Below are 12,031 nucleotides of genomic sequence, written 5' to 3'. Positions count from 1 at the left end.
GGAGACTGGATTTTACTGGAGAGTGGATTTTACTGGAGACTGGATTTTACTGGAGACTGGATTTTACTGGAGACTGGATTTTACTGGAGACTGGATTTTACTGGAGACTGGATTTTACTGGAGACTGGATTTTACTGGAGACTGGAGACTGGATTTTACTTGAGACTGGAGACTGGATTTTACTGGAGACTGGAGACTGGATTTTACTGGAGACTGGAGACTGGATTTTACTGGAGACTGGATTTTACTGGAGACTGGAGACTGGATTTTACTGGAGACTGGATTTTACTGGAGACTGGATTTTACTGGAGAGTGGATTTTACTGGAGACTGGATTTTACTGGAGACTGGATTTTACTGGAGAGTGGATTTTACTGGAGACTGGATTTTACTGGAGACTGGATTTTACTGGAGACTGGATTTTACTGGAGACTGGATTTTACTGGAGACTGGATTGTACTGGAGATTGGATTTTACTGGAGACTGGAGACTGGATTTTACTGGAGACTGGAGACTGGATTTTACTGGAGACTGGAGACTGGATTTTACTGGAGAGTGGATTTTACTGGAGACTGGATTTTACTGGAGACTGGATTTTACTGGAGACTGGATTTTACTGGAGACTGGATTTTACTGGAGACTGGATTTTACTCGAGACTGGATTTTACTGGAGACTGGATACTGAAGACTGGAGACTAGAGACTGGAGACTGGATTTTACTGGAGACTGGAGACTGGAGACTGGCTTTTACTGGAGACTGGAGACTGGATTTTACTGGAGTTGGAGACTGGAGACTGGAGACTGGATTTTACTGGAGACTGGAGACTGAAAACTGGATTTTACTGGAGACTGGAGACTGGAGACTTGAGACTGGAGACTGAATTTTACTGGAGGCTGGAGACTGGATTTTATTGGAGACTGGAGACTGGAATTTACTGGAGACAGGATTTTACTGGAGATTGGAGACTGGAGACTGGATTTTACTGGAGACTGGAGACTGGATTTTACTCGAGAGTGAAGACTGGAGACTGGATTTTACTGGTGAGTAGAGTCTGGATTTTACTGGAGACTAGAGACTGGATTTTACTGGAGACTGGAGACTGGATTTAACTGGAGCCTGGAGACTGGATTTTACTGGAGACTGGATTTTACTGGAGACTGGAGACTGGAGGCTGGATTTTACTGCAGACTGGAAACTAGAGACTGGAGACTGGATTTTACTAGAGACTGGAGACTGGAGACTGGATTTTACTGGAGACTGGATTTTACTGGAGACTGGATTTTACTAGAGACTGGATTTTAGTGGAGACTGGATTTTACTGGAGACTGGATTTTATTGGAGGCTGGATTTTACTGGAGACTAGATTTTACTGGAGACCGGAGACTGGATTTTACTGGAGACTGGATTTAACTGGAGACTGTATTTTACTGGAGATTGGAGACTGGAGACTGGATTTTACTGGAGACTGGAGACTGGATTTTACTGGAGACTGGATTTTACTGGAACTGGATTTTACTGGAGACTGGATTTTACTGGAGACTGGATTTTACTAGAGACTGGAGACTGGATTTTACTGGAGACTGGAGACTGGATTTTACTGGAGACTGGAGACTGGATTTTGCTGGAGACTGGAGACTGGATTTTACTGGAGACTGGAGACTGGATTTTACTGGAGACTGGATTTTACTGGAGACTGGATTTTACTGGAGACTGGATTTTACTGGAGAGTGGATTTTACTGGAGACTGGATTTTACTGGAGAGTGGATTTTACTGGAGACTGGATTTTACTGGAGACTGGATTTTACTGGAGACTGGATTTTACTGGAGACTGGATTTTACTGGAGACTGGATTTTACTGGAGACTGGATTGTACTGGAGATTGGATTTTACTGGAGACTGGAGACTGGATTTTGCTGGAGACTGGAGACTGGATTTTACTGGAGACTGGAGACTGGATTTTACTGGAGAGTGGATTTTACTGGAGACTGGATTTTACTGGAGACTGGATTTTACTGGAGACTGGATTTTACTGGAGACTGGATTTTACTCGAGACTGGATTTTACTGGAGACTGGATACTGGAGACTGGAGACTAGAGACTGGAGACTGGATTTTACTGGAGACTGGATTTTGCTGGAGACTGGAGACTGGATTTTACTGGAGACTGGAGACTGGATTTTACTGGAGACTGGAGTTTACTGGAGTTGGAGAATCGAGACTGGAGACTGGATTTTACTGGAGACTGGAGACTGAAAACTGGATTTTACTGGAGACTGGAGACTTGAGACTGGAGACTGGATTTTACTGGAGGCTGGACACTGGATTTTATTGGAGACTGGAGACAGGATTTTACTGGAGACTGGAGACTGGATTTTACTGGAGACTGGAGACTGAATTTTGCTGGAGACTGGATTTTACTGGAGATTGGAGACTGGATTTTACTGCAGACTGGAGACTGGAGACTGGATTTTACTGGAGACTGGATTTTACTGGAGACTAGAGACTGGATATTACTGGAGACTGGAGACTGGAGACTGGATTTTACTGGAGACTGGATTTTACTGGAGACTGGAGACTGGATTTTACTTGAGACTGGAGACTGGATTTTACTGGAGACTGGAGACTGGATTTTACTGGAGACTGGATTTTACTGGAGACTGGAGACTGGATTTTACTGGAGACTGGATTTTACTGGAGACTGGATTTTACTGGAGAGTGGATTTTACTGGAGACTGGATTTTACTGGAGACTGGATTTTACTGGAGAGTGGATTTTACTGGAGACTGGATTTTACTGGAGACTGGATTTTACTGGAGACTGGATTTTACTGGAGACTGGATTTTACTGGAGACTGGATTGTACTGGAGATTGGATTTTACTGGAGACTGGAGACTGGATTTTACTGGAGACTGGAGACTGGAGACTGGATTTTACTGGAGAGTGGATTTTACTGGAGACTGGATTTTACTGGAGACTGGATTTTACTGGAGACTGGATTTTACTGGAGACTGGATTTTACTGGAGACTGGATTTTACTGGAGACTGGATTTTACTCGAGACTGGATTTTACTGGAGACTGGATACTGAAGACTGGAGACTAGAGACTGGAGACTGGATTTTACTGGAGACTGGAGACTGGAGACTGGCTTTTACTGGAGACTGGAGACTGGATTTTACTGGAGTTGGAGACTGGAGACTGGATTTTACTGGAGACTGGAGACTGAAAACTGGATTTTACTGGAGACTGGAGACTGGAGACTTGAGACTGGAGACTGAATTTTACTCGAGGCTGGAGACTGGATTTTATTGGAGACTGGAGACTGGAATTTACTGGAGACAGGATTTTACTGGAGATTGGAGACTGGAGACTGGATTTTACTGGAGACTGGAGACTGGATTTTACTGGAGACTGGAGACTGGATTTTACTGGAGAGTGAAGACTGGAGACTGGATTTTACTGGTGAGTAGAGTCTGGATTTTACTGGAGACTAGAGACTGGATTTTACTGGAGACTGGAGACTGGATTTAACTGGAGCCTGGAGACTGGATTTTACTGGAGACTGGATTTTACTGGAGACTGGAGACTAGAGACTGGATTTTACTGGAGACTGGAGACTGGAGGCTGGATTTTACTGGAGACTGGAAACTAGAGACTGGAGACTGGATTTTACTAGAGACTGGAGACTGGAGACTGGATTTTACTGGAGACTGGATTTTACTGGAGACTGGATTTTACTGGAGACTGGATTTTACTAGAGACTGGATTTTAGTGGAGACTGGATTTTACTGGAGACTGGATTTTATTGGAGGCTGGATTTTACTGGAGACTAGATTTTACTGGAGACCGGAGACTGGATTTTACTGGAGACTGGAGACTGTATTTTACTGGAGATTGGCGACTGGAGACTGGATTTTACTGGAGACTGGATTTTACTGGAGACTGGAGACTGGATTTTACTGGAGACTGGATTTTACTGGAACTGGATTTTACTGGAGACTGGATTTTACTGGAGACTGGATTTTACTAGAGACTGGAGACTGGATTTTACTGGAGACTGGATTTTACTGGAGACTGGAGACTGGATTTTACTGGAGACTGGAGACTGGATTTTACTGGAGTTGGAGACTGGAGACTGGATTTTACTGGAGTTGGAGACTGGAGACTGGAGAGTGGATTTTACTGGAGACGAGACTGAAAACTGGATTTTACTGGAGACTGGAGACTGGAGACTTGAGACTGGAGACTGAATTTTACTGGAGGCTGGAGACTGGATTTTATTGGAGACTGGAGACTGGAATTTACTGGAGACAGGATTTTACTGGAGATTGGAGACTGGATTTTACTGGAAACTGGAGACTGGATTTTACTGGAGACTGGAGACTGGGTTTTACTGGAGACTGGAGACTGGATTTTACTGGAGACTGAAGACTGGAGACTGGATTTTACTGGAGACTAGAGACTGGATTTTACTGGAGACTAGAGACTGGATTTTACTGGAGACTGGAGACTGGATTTAACTGGAGAGGGGAGACTGGATTTTACTGGAGACTGGAATTTACTGGAGACTGGATTTTACTGGAGACTGGATTTTACTGGAGACTGGATTTTACTGGAGACTGGATTTTACTGGAGAGTGGATTTTACTGGAACTGGATTTTACTGGAGACTGGATTTTACTGGAGACTGGATTTTACTAGAGACTGGAGACTGGATTTTACTGGAGACTGGATTTTACTGGAGACTGGATTTTACTGGAGACCGGATTTTACTGGAGACTGGATTTTACTGGAGACAGGATTTTACTGGAGACTGGATTTTACTGGAAACTGGATTTTACTGGATACTGGATTTTACTGGAGACTGGATTTTACTCGAGACTGGATTTTACTGGAGACTGGATTTTACTGGAGACTGGATACTGGAGACTGGAGACTAGAGACTGGAGACTGGATTTTACTGGAGACTGGAGACTGAAAACTGGATTTTACTGGAGACTGGAGACTGGAGACTTGAGACTGGAGACTGGATTTTACTGGAGACCGGAGACTGGATTTTACTGGAGACTGGAGACTGAATTTTGCTGGAGACTGGATTTTACTAGAGACTGGAGACTGGATTTTACTGCAGACTGGAGACTGGAGATTGGATTTTACTGGAGACTGGATTTTACTGGAGACTAGAGACTGGATATTACTGGAGACTGGAGACTGGATTTTACTGGAGACTGGAGACTGGATTTTACTGGAGACTGGAGACTGGATTTTGCTGGAGACTGGAGACTGGATTTTACTGGAGACTGGAGACTGGATTTTACTGGAGACTGGAGACTGGATTTTACTGGAGACTGGATTTTACTGGAGAGTGGATTTTACTGGAGACTGGATTTTACTGGAGAGTGGATTTTACTGGAGACTGGATTTTACTGGAGACTGGATTTTACTGGAGACTGGATTTTACTGGAGACTGGATTTTACTGGAGACTGGATTTTACTGGAGACTGGATTTTACTGGAGACTGGATTTTACTGGAGACTGGAGACTGGATTTTACTTGAGACTGGAGACTGGATTTTACTGGAGACTGGAGACTGGATTTTACTGGAGACTGGATTTTACTGGAGACTGGATTTTACTGGAGACTGGATTTTACTGGAGACTGGATTTTACTGGAGAGTGGATTTTACTGGAGACTGGATTTTACTGGAGACTGGATTTTACTGGAGAGTGGATTTTACTGGAGACTGGATTTTACTGGAGACTGGATTTTACTGGAGACTGGATTTTACTGGAGACTGGATTGTACTGGAGATTGGATTTTACTGGAGACTGGAGACTGGATTTTACTGGAGACTGGAGACTGGATTTTACTGGAGACTGGAGACTGGATTTTACTGGAGAGTGGATTTTACTGGAGACTGGATTTTACTGGAGACTGGATTTTACTGGAGACTGGATTTTACTGGAGACTGGATTTTACTGGAGACTGGATTTTACTGGAGACTGGATTTTACTCGAGACTGGATACTGAAGACTGGAGACTAGAGACTGGAGACTGGATTTTACTGGAGACTGGAGACTGGAGACTGGCTTTTACTGGAGACTGGAGACTGGATTTTACTGGAGTTGGAGACTGGAGACTGGAGACTGGATTTTACTGGAGACTGGAGACTGAAAACTGGATTTTACTGGAGACTGGAGACTGGAGACTTGAGACTGGAGACTGAATTTTACTGGAGGCTGGAGACTGGATTTTATTGGAGACTGGAGACTGGAATTTACTGGAGACAGGATTTTACTGCAGATTGGAGACTGGAGACTGGATTTTACTGGAGACTGGAGACTGGATTTTACTGGAGACTGGAGACTGGATTTTACTGGAGAGTGAAGACTGGAGACTGGATTTTACTGGTGAGTAGAGTCTGGATTTTACTGGAGACTAGAGACTGGATTTTACTGGAGACTGGAGACTGGATTTAACTGGAGCCTGGAGACTGGATTTTACTGGAGACTGGAGACTAGAGACTGGATTTTACTGGAGACTGGAGACTGGAGGCTGGATTTTACTGGAGACTGGAAACTAGAGACTGGAGACTGGATTTTACTAGAGACTGGAGACTGGATTTTACTGGAGACTGGATTTTACTGGAGACTGGATTTTACTAGAGACTGGATTTTAGTGGAGACTGGATTTTACTGGAGACTGGATTTTATTGGAGGCTGGATTTTACTGGAGACTAGATTTTACTGGAGACCGGAGACTGGATTTTACTGGAGACTGGAGACTGGATTTAACTGGAGACTGTATTTTACTGGAGATTGGAGACTGGAGACTGGATTTTACTGGAGACTGGATTTTACTGGAGACTGGAGACTGGATTTTACTGGAGACTGGATTTTACTGGAACTGGATTTTACTGGAGACTGGATTTTACTGGAGACTGGATTTTACTAGAGACTGGAGACTGGATTTTACTGGAGACTGGATTTTACTGGAGACTGGAGACTGGATTTTACTGGAGACTGGAGACTGGATTTTACTGGAGTTGGAGACTGGAGACTGGATTTTACTGGAGTTGGAGACTGGAGACTGGAGAGTTGATTTTACTGGAGACTGGAGACTGAAAACTGGATTTTACTGGAGACTGGAGACTGGAGACTTGAGACTGGAGACTGAATTTTACTGGAGGCTGGAGACTGGATTTTATTGGAGACTGGAGACTGGAATTTACTGGAGACAGGATTTTACTGGAGATTGGAGACTGGATTTTACTGGAAACTGGAGACTGGATTTTACTGGAGACTGGAGACTGGATTTTGCTGGAGACTGGAGACTGGATTTTACTGGAGACTGAAGACTGGAGACTGGATTTTACTGGAGACTAGAGACTGGATTTTACTGGAGACTAGAGACTGGATTTTACTGGAGACTGGAGACTGGATTTTACTGGAGGCTGGAGACTGGATTCTACTGGAGACTGGATTTTACTGGAGACTGGAGACTGGATTTTACTGGAGACTGGAGACTGGAGACTGGATTTAACTGGAGAGGGGAGACTGGATTTTACTGGAGACTGGAATTTACTGGAGACTGGATTTTACTGGAGACTGGATTTTACTGGAGACTGGATTTTACTGGAGAGTGGATTTTACTGGAACTGGATTTTACTGGAGACTGGATTTTACTGGAGACTGGATTTTACTAGAGACTGGAGACTGGATTTTACTGGAGACTGGATTTTACTGGAGACTGGATTTTACTGGAGACCGGATTTTACTGGAGACTGGATTTTACTGGAGACAGGATTTTACTGGAGACTGGATTTTACTGGAAACTGGATTTTACTGGATACTGGATTTTACTGGAGACTGGATTTTACTCGAGACTGGATTTTACTGGAGACTGGATTTTACTGGAGACTGTATACTGGAGACTGGAGACTAGAGACTGGAGACTGGATTTTACTGGAGACTGGAGACTGAAAACTGGATTTTACTGGAGACTGGAGACTGGAGACTTGAGACTGGAGACTGGATTTTACTGGAGACCGGAGACTGGATTTTACTGGAGACTGGATTTTACTGGAGACTGGATTTTACTGGAGACTGGATTTTACTGGAGCCTGGATTTTACTCGAGACTGGATTTTACTGGAGACTGGATACTGGAGACTGGAGACTAGAGACTGGAGACTGGATTTTACTGGAGACTGGATTTTGCTGGAGACTGGAGACTGGATTTTACTGGAGACTGGAGACTGGATTTTACTGGAGACTGGAGTTTACTGGAGTTGGAGAATCGAGACTGGAGACTGGATTTTACTGGAGACTGGAGACTGAAAACTGGATTTTACTGGAGACTGGAGACTTGAGACTGGAGACTGGATTTTACTGGAGACTGGAGACTGGATTTTACTTGAGACTGGAGACTGGATTTTACTGGAGACTGGAGACTGGATTTTACTGGAGACTGGATTTTACTGGAGACTGGATTTTACTGGAGACTGGATTTTACTGGAGACTGGATTTTACTGGAGAGTGGATTTTACTGGAGACTGGATTTTACTGGAGACTGGATTTTACTGGAGAGTGGATTTTACTGGAGACTGGATTTTACTGGAGACTGGATTTTACTGGAGACTGGATTTTACTGGAGACTGGATTTTACTGGAGACTGGATTGTACTGGAGATTGGATTTTACTGGAGACTGGAGACTGGATTTTACTGGAGACTGGAGACTGGATTTTACTGGAGACTGGAGACTGGATTTTACTGGAGAGTGGATTTTACTGGAGACTGTATTTTACTGGAGACTGGATTTTACTGGAGACTGGATTTTACTGGAGACTGGATTTTACTGGAGACTGGATTTTACTCGAGACTGGATTTTACTGGAGACTGGATACTGAAGACTGGAGACTAGAGACTGGAGACTGGATTTTACTGGAGACTGGAGACTGGAGACTGGCTTTTACTGGAGACTGGAGACTGGATTTTACTGGAGTTGGAGACTGGAGACTGGAGACTGGATTTTACTGGAGACTGGAGACTGAAAACTGGATTTTACTGGAGACTGGAGACTGGAGACTTGAGACTGGAGACTGAATTTTACTGGAGGCTGGAGACTGGATTTTATTGGAGACTGGAGACTGGAATTTACTGGAGACAGGATTTTACTGGAGATTGGAGACTGGAGACTGGATTTTACTGGAGACTGGAGACTGGATTTTACTGGAGACTGGAGACTGGATTTTACTGGAGAGTGAAGACTGGAGACTGGATTTTACTGGTGAGTAGAGTCTGGATTTTACTGGAGACTAGAGACTGGATTTTACTGGAGACTGGAGACTGGATTTAACTGGAGCCTGGAGACTGGATTTTACTGGAGACTGGATTTTACTGGAGACTGGAGACTAGAGACTGGATTTTACTGGAGACTGGAGACTGGAGGCTGGATTTTACTGGAGACTGGAAACTAGAGACTGGAGACTGGATTTTACTAGAGACTGGAGACTGGAGACTGGATTTTACTGGAGACTGGATTTTACTGGAGACTGGATTTTACTAGAGACTGGATTTTAGTGGAGACTGGATTTTACTGGAGACTGGATTTTATTGGAGGCTGGATTTTACTGGAGACTAGATTTTACTGGAGACCGGAGACTGGATTTTACTGGAGACTGGAGACTGGATTTAACTGGAGACTGTATTTTACTGGAGATTGGAGACTGGAGACTGGATTTTACTGGAGACTGGATTTTACTGGAGACTGGAGACTGGATTTTACTGGAGACTGGATTTTACTAGAACTGGATTTTACTGGAGACTGGATTTTACTGGAGACTGGATTTTACTAGAGACTGGAGACTGGATTTTACTGGAGACTGGATTTTACTGGAGACTGGAGACTGGATTTTACTGGAGACTGGAGACTGGATTTTACTGGAGTTGGAGACTGGAGACTGGATTTTACTGGAGTTGGAGACTGGAGACTGGAGAGTGGATTTTACTGGAGACTGGAGACTGAAAACTGGATTTTACTGGAGACTGGAGACTGGAGACTTGAGACTGGAGACTGAATTTTACTGGAGGCTGGAGACTGGATTTTATTGGAGACTGGAGACTGGAATTTACTGGAGACAGGATTTTACTGGAGATTGGAGACTGGGTTTTACTGGAAAATGGAGACTGGATTTTACTGGAGACTGGAGACTGGATTTTACTGGAGACTGAAGACTGGAGACTGGATTTTACTGGAGACTAGAGACTGGATTTTACTGGAGACTAGAGAGTGGATTTTACTGGAGACTGGAGACTGGATTTTACTGGAGGCTGGAGACTGGATTCTACTGGAGACTGGATTTTACTGGAGACTGGAGACTGGATTTTACTGGAGACTGGAGACTAGAGACTGGATTTTACTGGAGACTGGAGACTGGATTTTACTGGAGGCTGGAGACTGGATTCTACTGGAGACTGGATTTTACTGGAGACTGGAGACTGGATTTTACTGGAGACTGGAGACTGGAGACTGGATTTAACTGGAGAGGGGAGACTGGATTTTACTGGAGACTGGAATTTACTGGAGACTGGATTTTACTGGAGACTGGATTTTACTGGAGACTGGATTTTACTGGAGACTGGATTTTACTGGAGACTGGATTTTACTGGAGAGTGGATTTTACTGGAACTGGATTTTACTGGAGACTGGATTTTACTGGAGACTGGATTTTACTAGAGACTGGAGACTGGATTTTACTGGAGACTGGATTTTACTGGAGACTGGATTTTACTGGAGACCGGATTTTACTGGAGACTGGATTTTACTGGAGACAGGATTTTACTGGAGACTGGATTTTACTGGAAACTGGATTTTACTGGATACTGGATTTTACTGGAGACTGGATTTTACTCGAGACTGGATTTTACTGGAGACTGGATTTTACTGGAGACTGGATACTGGAGACTGGAGACTAGAGACTGGAGACTGGATTTTACTGGAGACTGGAGACTGAAAACTGGATTTTACTGGAGACTGGAGACTTGAGACTGGAGACTGGATTTTACTGGAGACCGGAGACTGGATTTTACTGGAGACTGGATTTTACTGGAGACTGGATTTTACTGGAGACTGGATTTTACTGGAGACTGGATTTTACTCGAGACTGGATTTTACAGGAGACTGGATACTGGAGACTGGAGACTAGAGACTGGAGACTGGATTTTACTGGAGACTGGATTTTGCTGGAGACTGGAGACTGGATTTTACTGGAGACTGGAGACTGGATTTTACTGGAGACTGGAGTTTACTGGAGTTGGAGAATCGAGACTGGAGACTGGATTTTACTGGAGACTGGAGACTGAAAACTGGATTTTACTGGAGACTGGAGACTTGAGACTGGAGACTGGATTTTACTGGAGGCTGGAGACTGGATTTTATTGGAGACTGGAGACAGGATTTTGCTGGAGACTGGAGACTGGATTTTACTGGAGACTGGAGACTGAATTTTGCTGGAGACTGGATTTTACTGGAGATTGGAGACTGGATTTTACTGCAGACTGGAGACTGGAGACTGGATTTTACTGGAGACTGGATTTTACTGGAGACTAGAGACTGGATATTACTGGAGACTGGAGACTGGAGACTGGATTTTACTGGAGACTGGATTTTACTGGAGACTGGAGACTGGATTTTACTTGAGACTGGAGACTGGATTTTACTGGAGACTGGAGACTGGATTTTACTGGAGACTGGAGACTGGATTTTACTGGAGACTGGATTTTACTGGAGACTGGAGACTGGATTTTACTGGAGACTGGATTTTACTGGAGACTGGATTTTACTGGAGAGTGGATTTTACTGGAGACTGGATTTTACTGGAGACTGGATTTTACTGGAGAGTGGATTTTACTGGAGACTGGATTTTACTGGAGACTGGATTTTACTGGAGACTGGATTTTACTGGAGACTGGATTTTACTGGAGACTGGAGTGTACTGGAGATTGGATTTTACTGGAGACTGGAGACTGGATTT

Source organism: Amblyomma mixtum, chromosome 10 (genome assembly GCF_055824585.1).
Source record: "Amblyomma mixtum isolate Tamu chromosome 10, ASM5582458v1, whole genome shotgun sequence".
In the NCBI taxonomy this organism is placed as follows: Eukaryota; Metazoa; Arthropoda; class Arachnida; order Ixodida; family Ixodidae; genus Amblyomma; species Amblyomma mixtum.
This window is presented reverse-complemented; position numbering follows the sequence as displayed.